This window comes from Vipera berus (genome assembly GCF_964194415.1).
Source record: "Vipera berus genome assembly, chromosome: 2".
In the NCBI taxonomy this organism is placed as follows: Eukaryota; Metazoa; Chordata; class Lepidosauria; order Squamata; family Viperidae; genus Vipera; species Vipera berus.
The window spans coordinates 151,355,166-151,374,735 of record NC_138203.1 but is presented as its reverse complement, the minus strand read 5'-3'; the positions used below and the strand labels follow the sequence as shown (position 1 = coordinate 151,374,735).

Below are 19,570 nucleotides of genomic sequence, written 5' to 3'. Positions count from 1 at the left end.
GATGCCCTTTCATTCTGGCCAGGGATTCTGGAAGAGCACTCCACTTAGGTTCAAAAATAGCCCGGCTAATAGGTTTGTGGAATGGAGTACTTGAGATCTATCATCTGTATGTTGCTTGTTTTATAACTTATCAGATGAGGTTTTATGCTATTTCTGTCAATGAGGGATCCTGTGTACTTTTTAGGGAGAATGCCATATTGTCACATTTATTTGGGATCCATAACAATCCCATGAATATTTCTGAGTGCTAGCAGCCATCAGGACAGAACTAAACCTGTTGGGGGATGAATCACAGATAAAGCTTGCTCATTATCTCTCACTCCCTCTTGCTTCAGGATCATTAGTGGCATAAATGGAAAGACATTGGAGAGATTAGGGGATCAGCCAATAGAAAGCTGTAACAAGCTCACAGGGGAGGGCTGGCAGAAATATTGGTGGCAGAAGTGAAAGATATTGGGAAGAGCAGGGAAATGCATGCAAGCCAGTGGCTGATTAATTTAAACAGTCTGCTATTATGTCTTCCATTTTTCAACATAGGGTTTCCTGCCTAAGCAGGGGGTTGGACTAGATGACCTCCAAGGTCCCTTCCAACATCATCATCATCATCATCATCATCATCATCATCATCATCATTATTATTATTATTATTATTATTATTATTATTATTATTATTATTATTATTTTGAAGGATTGAAAATGACTCAAAAGAGAGAATTGCCTTCTTGCCGCTGCTAAACAGGTTCTGTTGCAATTTTTGGACATTATTTCAAAAACCTGCCAATCTTTTTGATCCAAAATAAGGATAAAAGAAGAAAACATCTCTTAACCACTCCCCTCAGCATAATCTTTTCTGTACTGGATTTCTCTTTCCTTTTTGTGCATTTTACAATCCTGCAGTGTTACTTAGTCTCCATGCAATGTTCATTTCAAAAGGTAACTCAGCCAGAGGCATGAAAACTACCTTGACCTTTTAATATATCACATCTACAGTTTATAGATCCATTCTTTATTTAAAATAAAAAAGAAGCCAAACAAGCAGTGTAATATCATAAGAGTCAGGGACTATTTGACTTAAGCAATTATTACTACCTTTTTGGTTAACATCTGGAAAAAGTCCTAAGTAAGAAAATAATAATAAAAAGTGGAGAGGGGATACATAAATGTTCTTCTTAGCTGTGGCTTCTATGACAAGCTGTAATAATAAATGCTGTGTGCTGATATCCATGACATCTGGGCACCTCTGTTCATCTAGCGAGACTTTCCATCAAGGCAACAAAAGACCTACTGTGCTGCAAAATAAGCCCCCGTAAGTCTGCTGCAGCAGGAGGATGGGGTGTGTTTGTGTGTGTGTGTGGGGGAGATCTTTCTCTCCTTTGCCTTGGGCTTTCCAGTCATGCTGCAACACTTCCAATTTTGTCTCCATCACATTTCTCATTAGCGGCAGCTGGCCTGTCCATTCAAGTGGTCAGTGAATTTACAGGGATTGTCAGTTCAGCCTTTTACAGGGTATAGGAGAGAAGGGGACAAATGCCAGGATTTGTAAGCTCCATAAACCTCGCCTGTTCCAGTTTTATCTCTGTGTCAAGCCAGTGAGGAGAGCAGCTTTTGGTCACCCAGGGCCTATTAAATTAGCACCGGGCCCTGCATTCCACAGTATAAATATATGCCATTGTAATGCTCAGGAATGCAAGTGTGTTGGAGTCTAAAATTAAAGAGCCAAGAATAACGCTTCTCGAGTTACCAGAAACAAGACTCCATTGTGTCCCCCTTGGGCTCTGCTGGCCTGATACAGGAGCATTGCCTGTTTGAGTTTAGAGACCACTCCAGCTTAGAAACGGGATTCACATCTTTAATTGAAACCCTCTTGACTCCATAGTTGTGCCGCTGCAAGAAAACTGAGTTGCCATTTTGGGGAACTTGCTCTCAAGTCTGCCATTTCTTAAGGTGCATTCATGAATGGCCATGGAAAGGGTGGACGGATGGATGGATGGATGGTTAAATATATAAGGTATTGGTTGTGTTTCTTTTATCTCATGTATCTTATAAGAACCTCAATCTTCCAAGCTTCACATCCAAATAATGAAGACCGCTTAAGAGTCTTTGGCATGTTCTGAAAGTGATGGGCTAATCTATTGTCTTTTGGTCTTTTTCCCCATCCTGATAAATTATCTCTGGTAGAGGTGGGTGCATTTCTTCAGTGTACAAAACTAGCTGGACTCCATGCTATTTCTGTATCTCATGTTGAAATGGCTCTCCTCCTGTGGCAGGTAGCCTGATAAAATTATGTGATAAGTAGAGATCGGTGGCCACTGTGAATAGCAACCAAAAGAGACCAGCTCCAAGGATGAGAAAGGGATGGGTCCATAACAATTCCTCACTGGTCCATACTGTTAGGCTCTGTTGCCCTTGACCTATGCTGTCAAATGACTGTGTCAGTGGACGTGTAACTTTGCAGCTCAGCCCAGTTGCTTCCTGCCTGAGCCCATCCACTGCTTGAAGGATGGCGTAAAGGTAAAAAAATCCTTAATCTATAAATTCTGTTCCTTGACTTTCCATTTTCAACCTATTTGTACTTGTATTTCACCCCAACCCCCATTTTAGCTTTATAAGGACAATAATTCAGAGGACAGGGTGACTGACACAATAGGTTACTGATTCTTCAGTTGCAAATGGTTGAAGATTAAATACCCACTTATAAACAACATGGCACTTGACCCTGCAAGCATCCTTAACTATAAGTGTGTGTGTGTGTGTATCCATGTGTGCACTATGTGGATCACTAATTGTCAAATCCACTCACTTAATAATTGCTTAGGTTAACGAATTAGCTTAAGCAGAATGCTTTTATAGGGGTCAAGGACCACTTCCTTAATTAACACACACTGCCCATTAATGAAGAAAGATTTTTTGTTTGCTTCTCCATAATTTTCTCTGTTAGTTCAGTTTGGGAAAAGGCAGACCGTATGTATTCCTAACTTTCCCCCATGTTGACTATTCAGGACCCACATAAATCCTTATTTACCGTAGTTGCCCATGGGTGTTTCTGCAGCTATCTGGGGAACCATCCTGATTGTCTGGATTTTTGCTGCCCAGAATTATATTCCTAACACTTTGTTAGAAATCCAAAGAGTTTAGTCCTAGAAGCTGCTAGGGGTTCAAGTGCTGCATCCTGAAGATTTATGGCATGCATTCCCAGCACTTTGATAGTCCTAGCTTGTTTCTTTGCACCTCAAGACACCAGGGAACATTGTGGCAGCTTTACTAATGGTGTAAATCAAATGCCATTTGGCTGCAATTCAGTGGAAATGGCTTCTGGACTTGACTCATGCAGGACTTTTTAATACAGGTAGTCCTCAACTTACAACCACAATTGAGCCCCAAATTTTATGTTGCTAAGTGAGAAATTTGTTAAGTGAGTTTTGCCCCATTTTACGACTTTTCTTTGTTAAATGAATCACTGCAGTTGTTAAATTAGTAACATGGCTGTTAAGTGAATCTGGCTTCCCCATTTGCTGGTCAGAAGGTCACAAAAGGGGATCATGCAATCCCGGGACATAAATAAATACGGGTCAGTTGACAGGCATCTGAATTTTGATCACGTGACTTTGGGGATGCTGCAACGGTCATAAGTATGAAAAACAGTCATAACTTACTTTTTTCAGTACCGTTGTAACTTCGAACGGTCACTCAACGAATCGTTGTAAGTTGAGGACTACCTGTAATGGCCCTTAAGGGGTGTGTGTGACAGACATATATGCCCACAGATATATTCATACACATTATAAATATGCACTGTACCGTTAGCAATGTTTTACCAAACTCTGCTTTTGAGCCTTTGGTGAATTCTTTAGGTATTGGAGACAAAATACGTAGGTTTCTGAAGCATACACTAAATGAACCATTTGAAATGCATGAAATCAGATAAAGAGAGCCCACTTCTGCGTGTTTCTTTCTTCTGGCAATTCCATTTTAAGGTGCGCAATGGGACTTCTATTCATAAAGTCATAAAGGCAAGTTGGTCGTGTGCAATGCAAAAAGGTTCTTGGGTTCTACCAACTTCTTCTTTTTTGTCTGTTTTCCCTAAGGTTGCTACATCTTGGGGGGGGGGGTGCATCTGTTCTTCCAGGGCTTCTGGCTTCAGCTTTATTCTGCTTTTATCAGTGTACTGAGAGGTTTATTTCCCTCCTCTCCCCCCACCCCTCCTTATCTGAAAGGCAGCGCATCCTCCCCCATGAGCTACATGCATTTTAAGCACAACCAGATGTCTGAGGTGAGGCCAATGAACCCCACCACTTTCTTGCCTGCTCTTTAAGAAGATTCTTCTGGGAGAGTTACGGTCTCAAAATTTTCTTCTCTTAGGGTTTTTTTTTTGGGGGGGGGAGGGAGGGAGGGAGGTGGAGGTGTTTAAAATCAGAAACTTTATTCATTCCAGAAGGCAATGAAGCCGATGTGTATATATTGCCCTGACAGGAACAGAATTGGTTCAGGATGTTTAAAACGGCTGTGGGAAAAGTGATGGGTTTGGGCAAATGCAATAGATACATTTTTAAACTTGAAAAGCTCAAAAGCAACATACATTTGTTTTATGTATATATTAAAGAGTTGTTCACAGTATACAAAACTAAATCAAATCAAAATAAAAAGTAAGAAAAAGAAAAGGAGTGAAAAGAGAAGAAAACACATAGTCGTGCCTTCTGTCCTTCTTTCTATCAAATCATTATTTTATTCTTTCCCCCCGTCATCTTTGGTCATTTTAAATGCCCAAATCTGGACATCATTAATTCAGAATTACATGCTTTGGTAACCCAAGGGATTTATTCACGACCCTTTGCTTTGCCTCCCCTATTTCAAACTCAACACTGTTTTTATTAATGGAAATTCCTTATAATGCAAGGACTACTGAACTATGAAAGCTAGCATATATTAGTGGAAAGAAATCACATTTGTAAAATCACCCAGTATATAGGGTTATTTTTAATCACTATTACATATTTATATCTTTTTTTCATGTTTTATATTATTCCCTCATTGGATTCACCTAACCATGGCAACCACTAAAAATCCAGATGACCACTAACTAATGCCATCTAGTATTTACGCAGAGTTTTGCCACCCAACACGGCAGGTCTTAATATTATACTTAGTGGATTTTGGCTTGCATGTTGTATAAACTTAGCTACTGTGGTCATATTTATTGCCTCACAGATTATGGCTTATTCAACAAATGGTTAGAATAAATCCTGTTGAATGCTATATTAGGGTGTGCAATGAGTGTATCTACTTCCTGCTTGATTGTTTGGCTTCTCCTCAGGAAGCCAAGTTAGGTTGGCTCTATCTTCTGGTCTCTGGAGATTATGAACGTGTTCCTTCCAAGCTTAATTGAATAATGACTGAAGTATTATTATTTTTTTAAAAAAAGTCCACAACTCTCTCCCTTTCTGAAAACCAAAATGTTATCTCGGGAGCTGTGTCTATGGAAGAAACTGAAATAACAGTGTAGATTGAGTAGTAATGGAGAGATGGATGGGTAAGTCATTTTTTTTGTCATTTTATATATATGAGTTCTTTTCCACTTAGTGGCACTGCATTGGGATAATTGTTAAAAACATGCCAATCTACTTTTGCCTGAGCCTAAAATCCACAGGCAGGTTTATCTATATGAGAGCAGTAAGAAGAACAGAAAGCCAGTTTGGTGTAGTATGGTTAAGGTAGCAGGCTAGAAACCAGGAGACTTGAGTTCTAGTCCTGCCTTAGGAAGAAAGCCAACTGAGTGATCCTGGGCCAGTCCCTTTCTTTCAGCCCTAGGAAGGAGGCAAGGGCAAACCACTTCTGAAAAGGCTTGCCAAGACAACTGGCAGCCACCAGAAGTCAGCACACTGACTTGAAGTGGTGTGTATGTGTGCGCGTGCATGCATGCATGTGCACACACCACAACCACTTCATGTCAGTGTGTTGACTCCTGGCAACTGCCACACAAAAGAACAAGGGAGATTAGTTTCAGTCATCAATACACCTTAAAACAACTGTGCTCTTTAGTATGCTTCAGAAACCAGCCCTGTTGTTTAATGTTGGAATAAAGTAGGAAAATGTTTAATGTATCAATATTATAGTAATAGAATAATTATTAGTGTATTACTTTGTTGTTGTTGTTGTTAGCTGCGAAGTCGTGTCCGACCCATCGCGACCCTATGGACAACATTCCTCCAGGCCTTCCTGTCCTCTACCATCTTCTGGAGTCCATTTAAGCTCACGCCTACTGCTTCAGTGACTCCATCCAGCCACCTCATTCTCTGTCGTCCCCTTCTTCTATTGCCCTCGATCTTTCCCAGCATTAGGCTCTTCTCCAGTGAGTCCTTCCTTCTCATTAGGTGGCCAAAGTATTTGAGTTTTAGTGTATTACTTACATAATGCTAAAGTTATATTTGTCAATTTTATTGTATGGAGGTAAAGGTTTCCCTTGTCCAGTCGTGTCCAACTCTAGGGGGCGCTGTTCATCTCCGTTTCTTAGCTGAGGGAACCAGTGTGGTCTGAAAACATTTCTGGGGTCAAGTGGCCTGCATGAGTGTACACTGAGGGGCATGGAACCCTGTGACCTTCCCACGGAAGTGGTACCTCTTTATCTACTCGCATTAGCATGCTTTTGAACTGCTAGGTGGGCTGGAGCTGGGGCAAGTAACAGGAGCTCACCCTGTTGCGCAATGCTTGGGTCTTAAACCCAGGCTGTCAGCTTTCAGCATCTTAAACCATCACACCTATACTTATGATTATATATCTATTTTAATATTAGCCACAGTATAATTAATTAGGGTCAATTAATACAATACCTTTGCTTCATTTTTCTAATTTAACCATCATCATTTAACCGTCCCCTAATCCAAGGGGAACTTCACTCAAATCTTTGATGAAATGAAGCACCCTTTAAAGATTTGCACAGTTCTATCCGTTTTTTTAAAAATTCCCTGTATTATTTATGCCACTTCAATTCCAGACTCTAAGCAGCCTACCCATGCAGCAATCATAATAGAATAGCAGTTACCTTCCTCTTGTTAGAATATGTTTAATCTTTAGAGGTTGTCCAAAATGTACAGGACAAAATATTTCCAGTTCTAATTTGGGGGCTGCATTTAGTCGTTAAAATTATGTTTAGAATGGTGGGGTTTACACCTCATATACAACAGTGTAATTTATCTGCTTTTGTCTTATCAAGTCCAGCTACTTATGCTTAATTCAATAAAAGATAGCTAAACTCTGCTGTGATGTGCAGTTCAATCCAAATGTGCTGCCCATGTCATTTTACCCTCTGCAGTCAGACTGATCAGATATACAAGTATGGTATCCGCAGTTCACTTATGTGTGCACTTATGCACATTGCAACCTCAGCGTTGAAACAAACTGTTTTTTTCTGCCTCCAAAGGCAAATTATTTTTTCTTGCAATTGTAATGTTGCATTTTACAGGATGCACAACTGATGAATCTCCTTGCATCATTTAAGCACTTTCTGAAACTTGGATATCGTACCAACTTGGCTTTAATCAAGCACAAAAGTTGAGCTTGCTGTCGATTTGCACTGGAATGACAGCTGAGTTTCATTTGATTTACAGAGAAAGGTAACATGAACTTCTTGGCCTGTGAAATGTAGAACAGTATCAAAAAGGGTGAAGGGAAGAGCACATAGTTAGAACCAGTACTTTAATTTCAAACTTTGAAGCAGGAGCTCCGCTTCATTTAAAAAAAATAAATAAATCAGGCCCCTATGTTAAGTATTGCTGGTGTTGTCAAAAACAAAGAAATAAATGCATCAAATCATCTTACCTGAATGGAGGCAAGATTAACTAGGCCTTACACACGCGGTGGCTCAGTGGGTTAGGACGCTGAGCTTGTCGATCAGAAGGTCGGCAGTTTGGCGGGTCGAATCCCGAGTGCCGCGTAGCAGAGTGAGCGCCTGTTACTCGTCCCAGCTTCCGCCAACCTAGCAGTTCGAAAGCAGGTAAAAATGCAAGTAGAAAAATAGGGACCACTCCGGTGGGAAGGTAACAGCGTTCCGTGCGCCTTTGGCGTCTAGTCATGCCGGCCACATGACCACGGAGACGTCCTCGGACAAGCGCTGGCTCTTCGGCTTTGAAACGGAGATGAGCACCGGCCCCTAGAGTCGGAAACGACTAGCACGCATGTGCGGGGGAACCTTTACCTTTACCTTTACCCAACCAACCCACCTTTTCTTCCATTCTTTCCTTTTACAGTCCCATATGCTTGCTGCCACCTCCTTGCCTCTCTAGGTGGATATTTTTTTTTTTACTGCTAAATGATGTGGAAGGTATCGGAGGGAACGTGAAGCTGAGACTGAGGAAAATGGATTTGCTTTCATAACATGTTCCTGCAGGGATAATCCTTTGGCCCTTCAGGATTTATTCCCGTACATTAAGCCCCAAGTGGCATTCCACAGCACCGTTCTTACAGAGGCTGCGGTAGGGGCAACAGCAGTATAATATAATCCCAGCTAGTACAGAAACAACTCCTTTTCATCTTTGCTTTCGGACAGAATTCCAGAATGAAAGACCAAGCCCTCTCTGAGATGATTGCTGGATTTTTTAAAATGGGAGCTTTCCTTAAGGCCTTGTTATGCCGATTAGTAGGACACAGCAGGAATAAAACATGCTGGTTTTAATTTCCTGTTTCAATTGTAAACTATTTTAACTCACACTTCCTTTCCAAACCATCATTTCTCCATCACACAGCATCTATTATGATTTTTGCATTAGTGGCCAAACTGATAGGCACTCTTTTAGCATGTATTAGATCAGGGGTCCCCAACCCCTGGTCCTTGGACCAGTACCGGGCCACAGCATGCCAGCAACTGGTCCGCACAAACAAGCAAAGCTCCATCCATGGGATGCACACAGCGCACACAACCACACACTTTCCGGTCTGTGGAAAAACCTTTCTCCATGGAACCGGTCCCTGATGCCCAAAAGGTTGGGGACCTCTACATTAGATAGTGATGTGGTGGCGAACCTATGGCACGCGTGCCACAGGTGGCACGCAGAGCCCTCTCTGTGGGCACGTGCACTGTTGCCCCAGTCCTAGGCCTTCAGCTGGGTTTTATAAAACCTTTTCGCTTTAGGCCTCCACCGCTGTGTGAAAAAAAAAAAATTCAATCAGTCAATTTCAACTTCTTGCAGGAAAAAAGATCTCGCAAAGTTGGAATTGATTGATTGAACTTTTTAGTCCCACCCAGTCTGCCATGACCACTGCAGCCACGCCCACTCAACGCCACGCCCACCCGGCACCCAACGATACATAAGTGGGTTTTGGATTGCAGTTTGGGCACTCGGTCTCTAAAAGGTTCTACATCACTGAGATAGTGCAATATAGCATCAAACTGGGCTGTTTAACACAGGTACAGAAGGTTGGCAGCCCTCCAAATGTTGGTTATCCTATAGCTTCCAGCATCCATCATTACCAGCCATGCTGGCTTGAGCTACTGAAGACTGGGGAACCCTAATATCTGGACCGTAAAGGAGCTTCCTTTCCCCTACTTTTCTTTTTACTTTTGAAGCATCCAGGAAAATTAAGCATTTGCTGTGAAGTATCTACATCTTTTATAAAAGGGACGCGGTGGCTCAGTGGGTTAGGACGCTGAGCTTGTCGATCAGAAGGTCGGCAGTTTGGCGGGTCGAATCCCGAGTGCCGTGTAACAGAGTGAGCGCCTGTTACTTGTCCCAGCTTCTGCCAACCTAGCAGTTCAAAAGCACGTAAAAATGCAAGTAGAAAAATAGGGACCCCTACGGTGGGAAGGTAACAGCATTCCGTGCGCCTTTGGCATCTAGTCATGCCGGCCACATGACCACGGAGACGTCCTCGGAGAAGCGCTGGCTCTTCGGCTTTGAAACGGAGATGAGCACCGGCCCCTAGAGTCGGAAACGACTAGCACGCATGTGCGGGGGAACCTTTACCTTTACCTTTACCTTATCTACATCTTTTCCCCCTAAGGAAAGGTTTTCTTAAAAATCACATATAATTCTAAAGATCACCAATTCAGCCTGGACAGATCTATTTGTCTTGCAAGGAATACGAGCAAAGTTACCACCTTTTGTTTGTTTATTTGCTTAAAGCAACAGTTTCTAAACTAGATGTCTGACCACTAACTTGATATGAAAAGGTGAGGAAGTCTTGGATAAATAACATCAAGCCTAAAAAGTTAAAAAGGACTAGAACTCACAGACTCCTTGTTTCTAGCCTGGTGCCTTAACCATTAGACCAAACTGGCTCTCTATATGAAGTCTGGTAGAATAACAACAATCTGTGTCCAAAGTAGTTATATTTGGATGGATGAGATTTAAGAACTGCAATGGATAATCCCAAGAGTTTCTGGGTCTTGAACTTTTTATTTTTAAGCCAGAAATTAAGCTTGCTTTAGGATTTACAATGCAGTTTTGGTCTGTTGCCTACCTCAAAATATGGGGAATATGTTAATACATTTTTTCAGCAAGAATGGGTAGAGAGGGGGCTCTTGGGTCAGCAAAATAAGTGGGGTTGGTTGGGGAAGCAGGTAATTCACATGCTTACTCAGACTGTGAGGTGTAGATCAGCCCCCATTGAATCTCCGTGGACAGAGAATTCCAGGATGGAATGGACAGATTTGAGCATATCCAGTTCTTCTTCTAACTGAGAATTCCTGATTCCTCTTAAAGACTGTGATGGAGCATGATGGTGATTGTGATCTCTTTGGCAGGATGCAGATGGTTTAAAATCTTCTGGGACAAATGCTCTTGGTTTTATTGGAATGTGTCTTCTCATTCCCACTTCAGTGTACTGAGCTCAATGTTTTTTTGTAAACTATAAGCAGTGACTCAAGGCCTGCCCTCAAGGCCTGCCCTCAGCTATAAAGCAGGTCTTAATAGGCCCATCAATTAGCAGAAATGAGTGTTAAGTGTGACCGGTCTTTGACCAACATGTTAGGAACCTCCTAGGCTAAAAGCACTAGTGTTTGCAGTTTGAACAGAGGAGTCAGACACTGAGAATCAAAATGATATGTCATCCTCTTTCAAGCCTTTGTTGTCACTGATTCGGTGCCCTCTAATGGAGAAAAAGCACCCATACTTGTACATGATTATGTCCAAGCAAGGAAAAACGGGATTCTTGACAACTGGCCTCATTTTGCAAGGCAGCTTGGGGCTTTTGTCATTTCCCCCTCCCCCCCCCTTAGGAACAAAGCTGCTCTTGCTGTATAGGACAAGTATCCACTGCTTGCAGAAACATAATTTAAGTTGTTGATGGGACAATCCCAGGTAAACCAACATGCAGAAAAAGAACTGGTAGTGAGGGGAGGGAATTATCACGTTTTTCTTTTGCTAAAAAGGGGGGGGGGATGCCATATTTTTAAAACCCTGGCTCCAAGATCATCATAATTTTGTAGTTAAACCATTAATGAGCTTAGAGGAATGTCATCTTCCCCATGGGATACACTGATGGGTACTCTTTAACAGGGAGGTTTCAGCCAGATTTCTGCTGACGGTGTCTATCCCTGTTCCAGTAGAGAGTAATTAACCAGGAGAAACGTTTTGATCATTGTGTTGCTTTTGAAGCGGATCAGGCAGAGGAGAAAGATTTTGCGAATACAGAGACACTTCATCCCCTGTGCTATAATGAATATTTAAGTGAATAGGCCTTATTTTAGTCTTACATTGCCGTAGTTACTGTTACCCTCATTTGCAATCTTAAAAAGGAGAGCAAGATCCCATTCACGTATACCGTAACAGAGGAAAATAATCAATCCAAATAGTAACTTTTGAACCAAACCATACTTTAATGCTGTTCTACTATCTTTATGAAATTTTCTCTCCTGCTCCCTGCAAATGTCACTTTGCAGTCCTTGAGGAGTACCGGATGAGAAATCCATGGGACTCCTGCTGAATTCAAGATCCCAGTATTCTTGGCCATATTTACAGTCAATGCGTTGACTTTTATTTCATCAAATTTCAGAGTGACCAACTTTCCCATCCTGGGAGCTCAGACCAGTGGCTGCCAAGAGCCAGTTCAACTTTTAATTCTTGACACGGGAAGAAGCGCCAGAGTTTTCATTCAACATATAATAGTCAAGTAGTGATTCATGTTTTGATTGTTTGGGAAAGGATTTCAACAGATCATAAAAGGGACTGTGCAAACCTCTGGCTTCTTGAGGAGTTCTTTCTGGGATACCCTGCTTTTGTACTTTGCCCTCCTGCCAGTAATTGCCCATCTTCCACTTCCAGACTATTTGTGTGCTGTGTATTTGTTAAAACACTAGCCAATGTTTGCGAGACAAAATGGGGAATATTTGGCTGCGGGGTGAAGGGCTGGGATTGGGTGAGACTGGAGCCTAAAGATGGTAGGGTTGGCTGCATTAAAGGAGAATGAATGGTTGAGGGACCAGTTTTGGTTTATGCTCTCCTGGATTTTAGGTTTTTTTGTTGTTTTTTTTACTGTTGTGAGCCAGCCAGAATTGTGTTTCTTAAGACGGGAGTAAAATAATAACATAAAATAATTCATTATGCAGATGAAGGTCAGAAAACTCCTGGCGAGACTTTGACTACCACTTAGAAAGAGTCCTTTAGGCTCAGTCCAATTGCTCTATTCTGTAGTTTCTTCCCAAAATGTGAAACTCCTATACTTTCTGATCATTAAAATAATAACAGAAACGCCACCCTCAGGATTATCTTGATTATGGCCCAATCAGAACTCTTTGCAAATTGTTTGGGATTGTAGTTGTATTGCAACTGATCATAAAACCAGCCCCTCTTCTTTCTTATCATCATCTGTGCTGCTTCATGGACTTCTGCCAGTTTTGCAATATTTTGCTGCTTGCTGTTATGATATAGTTATTCTGATGATTTCCCCCTTGGCATAATCCATCCATGCTCTCTCCCCTGCCTTGCCTTCTGGGGATCCACTCCTGTTTCTATGGAGACAACCCATAAATATGAAGTCTTATCCTTCATTCATTGAGGGCAGAGGCAAAGCTGCTTTTAATTTTGACTGCAGCAGCATATTACAATCTTCACTGATATCCTTCCTTAGATATAAAGATGGTTTCCATAAAACACAACACCGATGATTTTCATGAGCATCAGGGACAATTCACAATATAGTAAACACAAATGAAGTCAAAGTGTTGTCCCAGTCTACATACTACCAATTTTTTAATTTCTCTTTTCTAGGATAGTACAGTAATAATATGTTCCTCTTAAATGTATCTATTTTTTTAACACAATTGGTGGACATGCTAAATGAAACCAGGTTTTTTTTTTTAAAAAAAATCCCTTGAGAGATCAGCAGATACCCACTTCTTGTACTGCTCTGAAGGATGGTTAAAAGAGGGATTTGCTCTGTTTCATTGGTTACTTTTTCAATCCTTATTCATTAGACTCCTAAGCATGTGGGTTGTGTGCTGTGCAAGCTATAGCCAGCAATGGGGGAGGGGAACTGGAATTGGGGAAGAGAGGAAATAGCACAAGCTTAAACAGGCATCAGTCGAATACTGTATGCTTTGCAAGCTTATTTGCTATATTACATGATAATCAGCATTTTCATAGAATAAAAAAATGCCATTGGGTTGTTTTTTTTGGTTGGAATACTGAAGATGGGTTTAAAGTTCGTTAGGGAATCATGGCACTGAATATTGACCACCGTGTGTTTTTTTTTTTGTAAAAATATCTGCTAAAGAAAAAGCATTTTACAAAATGAAAATTTAAAACTAGGGATTGGAACAATCAAAGGCAACCCTGGGAATTAGCATAACAAAATGGAGCCAGAGGTAATATTGCAATTAATTTCAACTATGAGTGAGGTATAATTTTATATTCCGATATTCTGTTCCACCAGGGATATTTAATAGAGGTCTTTTCATCTGTCCCAGCAGATGCTCTGCTAAATGCCATCCATGGCAAGGAATTTCGCCTGATGCAAGGGAAAAAAAAGACTCCATTCCTCCATTCTTCCCGCCCCCCCCCCTGCCACACACACACACACAATTCCACTTGATCAGGTATTGTCTGTGATGATAGCTGGCCTGGCTCTCTTCTAGAAGCACAACGCCCGGAATATTAATTGAAGCGGGGTACAGAAACCCTGTAACAGTAACTACCTGAGTAAATATGAGATCACCTTAAGCCCTGTGGCTTTGATCCCTTTTGAAGAGCTTAATCTGTCCATAGTAAACTGTCTTGGTCATGGACTGTCCTGAAGAGGTGGCTTTAAAAAATTAAATGATTAAAAAAAAAGGTTGGATGGACGGATGGATGGACACAGGGAAAAGTGAAGAACAGTTTGCTTATGATACATAGTTTTATTAATAGTCTTTATCCATGGTTCTCAGAGTGGGCCTTTTGAACCCCCAGAGGGCTATGCCATATTTCTAGGGGAACACATTAACTTTCAGAGACTATCCCAGGGGTGTCAAACTGGCGGCCGTGGGCTGGATGCGTCACGTGCAGGCAAAAAAACGTCGCGATACGTCACGCTATGTCACGTGGCGCGATTGAGTTGGACACCTGTGGCCTACTCAAATTTAACTGCCAGGCATAGGATCAATTTGTTGTAATCCTCACATTTCATTCTCTGTGCTAATTTCAGCACCGTAAACATTGAAAATTACTACAGTTCACAATAAACATTAAGGCTCAGAAGGGTGCCATGGGTAAAGAGAGCAAGAACCCTGATCTGTAGGACAGAGCTACAAGATGCAAAAATAAGGCAAGTCTTGAATTGAGGGCTATTTCTGCAGTCAGAAGGAATATTTATTGAAATCGTCTTCAAGTGACAGATTTACAGTAAGCACATCTAAGAAAACAGCATGTCAGGGCTGTGGTCACAGTATGTATGTCAGTCTGCATCTCCAACCTGAAGGAGTACGGTGGTCATTTCTTACTAACGGCTTAAGTATAAACTGAACCCTCCCCCCCACCAAAAAAAACACCAAAAAAACAAAAAACCCAACCCCCTGGAAATGGAAATTTAAGGACAAGAGCCGTTCTTTCTTGGTTCCCCAATGGAGATGTAACAAAATTGAAAGAGTGAAAGAAAATGCCCTTTTCGGTGGATCACACCCCGTTCCCATGTCAGCCTTCCATCCTTCCGAGGTAGGTAAAATGAGGACCCAGATTGTTGGGGGCAATTAAGCTGACTTTGTAATAATGCCGCTTGGGGGTGTGTGTGAAAGCCCTAACAAGCAGGCATATACATAGAATGAAGGCTACTGCTAAGCTTGTAAGCCGCCCTGAGTCTTCGGAGAAGGGCGGGATATAAATGGAATTAAAATAAAAAATAAAAATCAAAGCAGCGGACAGCAATTCCCCCTTTTGGGAGAAGGCGCTCTCTCTGTCTTTAAGAACGATCGTAGAAGGCGGGGAAGCTCAGCGCGGCAGCAAGGAAGACCCGAGAGCAGAGCCGGAGGGAAGGGGAGGGACGTGGGCAGGACGCTGGAGCAACGGGGAGGATCCGGGGCGGAGGGAAGGGGAGGCAGAGAGAAGGGGAGGCGCGCAGCCTGGAAACCGCTGGCTCGACTGGCCGAGGGAGCAGCAATCTCGGGTGCCGCGTCGTCCCAGCCGGGTGGCAAAGAGAATGCGGAGTCCCGCGGCCGCCCACAGCGCCGCAGCGCCCGGCTCCGCAGCTGAAGCCCCCCGGCCACGCGGACCAGGTGGCTGCGCCGGGTTCCGCTAGGGACAGGCAGGGATGAGTAGGTGAGTGGCAGCAGAAGCGCTGTCAGGGGGCCGCGGGGACGAGGAGCGAGGCGGAGTTGCGGACCGGACGCCAGCTCGGAGGCCGGGCGATGCCGGTCGGACGAGGAGGCGCCCTCCGTGGTGGACGGGACCTTAGGCCAGCGTTTCCCAACCTTAGGAACTTGAAGATGCGTGGACTTCAACTCCCAGAATTCCCCAGCCAGCATAGCTGGCTGGGGAATTCTGGGAGTTGAAGTCCACGCATCTTCAAGTTCCTAAGGTTGGGAAACGCTGCCTTAGGCGTTGGGGCAGTTGCCAGGGGGGGGGAGGGAAAGGGGCGGGGGGGTTGGCTTGGACTTGCCAGAATCAACGGGTGGGAGAGGATGGTGGCGACGGCTGGATGTGGGTGGCCGAGATGCTGCTCCCACCATGACCCAACCCCACGGGCAGTGTCGGAGGATTAACCGTAACGGGAACGAGCCGATTGCGGCGGAGGATCGGGGGTGGATGTTCGTTCGGGCGCCGCGTGAGAAAGTGGGGATGGCCACGCGCGAGAGTGGGGGGGGGGAGGAGAGGAGGCGGCGGTCCGGCTGCCAAAGTCCCACGGAGCTGATTGATTCCTTCGGGTCGGGGAGGGGCTGAGATCAGCGTTGAGGAATGCAGGCGGGAGAGAAATAGGAGCGGAGGTATTGTGTGTAGGAAGCTCGTACGTGTCCGTCGCGCAGGGCCGGTGCGTGTCGAAAGCGGGCTGGGCAAACCTCACTCCCCTCCCCCCTCCCCTCCCCTCCCCTCCCCCGGAAAGCACAACCGTTATTTGGTGGGACGGGTGCGCGACGCCAAGCATCCCAAGCCCTCTGGCACCCCGCAGGATCCCCCATTGTGCTCCGTGGAGCCTTATTTTCTTCCCCGAAGGCTCTTCTTCGGCGCCGGCACGGGCGGGCCTGGGGGGGGGGCTCGTTCCTGAAGGGAGGGGCCGGCCTGCCGCTGGGGCGTAAATCCTGCACACAAGAGAGCAAAGGTCGCCGATTAACTTGCCTGCTGGTGTTTTGGAAAGGCAGCGCGTGTACGGGGAGCTTCGGCAAGGCTCCGGGGTTGGGTGCTTGCCTTGGCGTGGGGAAAGTGCGGTGGGAAGTCCATCCCACCCTCGGGGAAAAAAAAAGTTTTATTTACTTGGCGGGGAGTTGCACAGGCAGGCAGCGGCTGCCTGGACGCCACGCGGGGCGGCGGTGAAAGCTGTTGGGCTTGCAGCGTTGCGGGCGGCTCCTTTCGCCCGCTCTTGGAGAAAAAGGGGCTAAATGCGGTTATATATCGGGGGGCAACCAGAAAGCGGTGGCCTTTGTCTGAGGCTGTCTCTTCAGTGACCCCTGGGGCTCGAGGAGCAGCGTCTCTTGAGGAATTTTGATTCGGCGTGGCAATGGCTCTTGCCTTTTCTATGGCCTGCCCGGGGTCTCTGTTTTGCAGGCGCAGGGGAGGGAGGGAGGGAGGGGCGTTTAAAAGTGGGAGCGCCCTCTCTACACATACGTTTCCTATTGATTGCCTTGGACAAAAAAAAATCCCCTCAGGTTGTCGGTTTAGTGAGCTGTCAATTAACCAAACTTGCAGGGAGCAGGCAGAGCGGCTTCCATCCAGCCTTGTCAGTTTGAGGCAGCCTCTGCTTCATCATCCATGGCGTTATTTTGCGTGCAACTCCCGGGCAAGGAGGGGTGTGGAAGGGCCTTGCTGGATACTGCCCAGGAATGGGGCTTCCCATTCATTGGCCATTACTCCTGTCGTGCATAACCCTTTAGAAATTTGATCACGTTTGTAGCCTGCAAGATCAGACACAAAAACACAGAGATGAAGCTCAAGCTTTAGAGCTTGCAAGAAGAATCCCGGAGAAAAGCTTGATTTGTTTCAGTCCCTCAGGATACCCTGGCGCTAAGCAAAAATGTCCCAACTTTGCTGTGAATCAGAGGACAGCCGGTTTCTCAAATTCTTATCCTCTTCTTAACTGCAGATTAACATTATTGGTGTTTCCAAACACACCTGTACTCTTAGCAATTTTCATCTGACACCCGCTGAATGCATTGAACTAGTACTTCCCCCGTCATCTTTTAGTGACATGATGGCCAGAGACAGAGTTGTTGCAGTGCAGCTCAGTGTGGCAGGCAGGCAGGCACTTTGTTGGGGAAAGCAGCTAAATGGTATCCACTCAGATTTCTATTTCCTTTGTTAGTGAGGTGAGAAAAAGAAGCAGTGTGAAAGCCAACCTTGGGCATAAAATATGTCTTCTCAAAACAGTGGCATTGATTGGCCCAAGCTTTTTACCGTGGGTGTTCCCTGCCTCTTGTCTTAGTCAGGCCTTCCTGCTTCTCTCCAAAAAGATGGGGAATGCTGAATAATTGAGGGTGGTTGGTTTTTGTTTTTTTGTTGTTTTTTTTAGCAAATTCAGCCACTTTGTATTTGGTTACAGGTAGTCCTTGACTTACAACCACAGTGGAGCCCAAAATTTCTGTTGCTAAGTGAGACATTTGTTAAGTGAATTTTGCCCTATTTTATGACCTTTCTGGCCACAGTTGTTAAGTGAATCACCACGGTTAAGTTAGTAACACTGTTGTTAAGTGAATCTGGCTTCCCCATTGACTTTACTTGTCAGAAGGTTGCAAAAGGTGATTATCACATGACTCAGGGACACTGCAACCATCATAAATATAAGTCAGTTGCCAAGCATCTGAATTTTTATCATATGACCAAGGGATGCTGTAACAGTTGCAAGTGTGGAAAAACAATCATAACTAACCTTTTTCAGTGCTGTTGTAACTTTGAATGGTCACTAGACGAATTGTTGTAAGTCGAGGACTATATAGTCTGCTCTGAAAATCAAGGAAGATTGGACAGTAGGCTCAATCAGAGATTTATCTCTTTTTGCTGCCAACATCCTGACAGCACATAATTCCAGAGCAGTTCTCCCTTTGTTTCTGGGAAGGATAATTATGACTCCAGTCAACACCAATATCCAGGTTTCCTTTGTGTTTACTGGACATGTATTTCTCTAAAGCAGACATGTCAAACCCGTGATGTCACATGATTTGTAAAGCCGCCCTGAGTCTTCGGAGAAGGGCGGGATATAAATGGAATTAAAATAAAATAAAATAAATAAATGTTGTGTGACGTATTGGAGCTTTTTCCCCATTGCCAGCAATGGGGTGGGCGTGGTCCTGGTGATGCGTCCGGCCCGTGGGCCGGCAGTTTGACACCCCTGCTCTAAAGCAAAGGAAAACTTTTACCCTTTTGGCATCTTGCCCATTTTCTTGAAGTCAGAGCCTAATCCTCAGCAGAATGAATAAAAGTGATACAATAAAGTTATAGTGATATCATCTAAAATAACAGTGATCACGAAGCCAATCAAACAAGATTAATTTTAAAGAAAGTCTAGTATTTGAGCATTGTAAATGCCCAGGTGTACAAAACATCACGATTTGGATCACTATTTGGATTTATTTTCAAAATGGATAATGGATAAAAATTTAGAGGATAACGTCACAACAATGGTTACTTAAGACTTCAGTTTTCAGTGCCTTTCATTCTATTTGGGAATTGGTCCTTTTATAGTTTGTTTGTACAAGTGCTATCTAATATGGTTGTAACAGCTGTAGCAATTTGAATGTGCCTTGGATTGTTAATGTTGGTAAATTATGGAACCGTTCATTTGGCAAGCACACTGGTTCAGATCCCACGAATCTCCTTTGATTGCTTTCTATGTGATTTGTGAATATTGAATATTTAAAATTTAGGCTGCAAGTTTTAATTGGTTTAATTAGCAGATTGATCTATAAAAGTGTTTTAGTTGATTTATTGGTGGGACCAATTGTAATCAGTGTGACTCTGGGTTAAGG

At 43.7% G+C, this 19,570-nt stretch overlaps 1 protein-coding gene across 1 annotated transcript in view; it reads left to right on the top strand.

Moving 5' to 3' along the window:
• Window positions 1–15,561: 15,561 nt before the first annotated feature.
• Window positions 15,562–19,570, top strand: part of FIGNL2 (fidgetin like 2) — a gene marked incomplete at its 3' end in the record, with an annotated part of 66,265 nt that continues 62,256 nt past the window's right edge. The window contains exon 1 of the mRNA XM_081318980.1: window positions 15,562–15,716. The remainder of the gene's footprint in view (window positions 15,717–19,570) is intronic.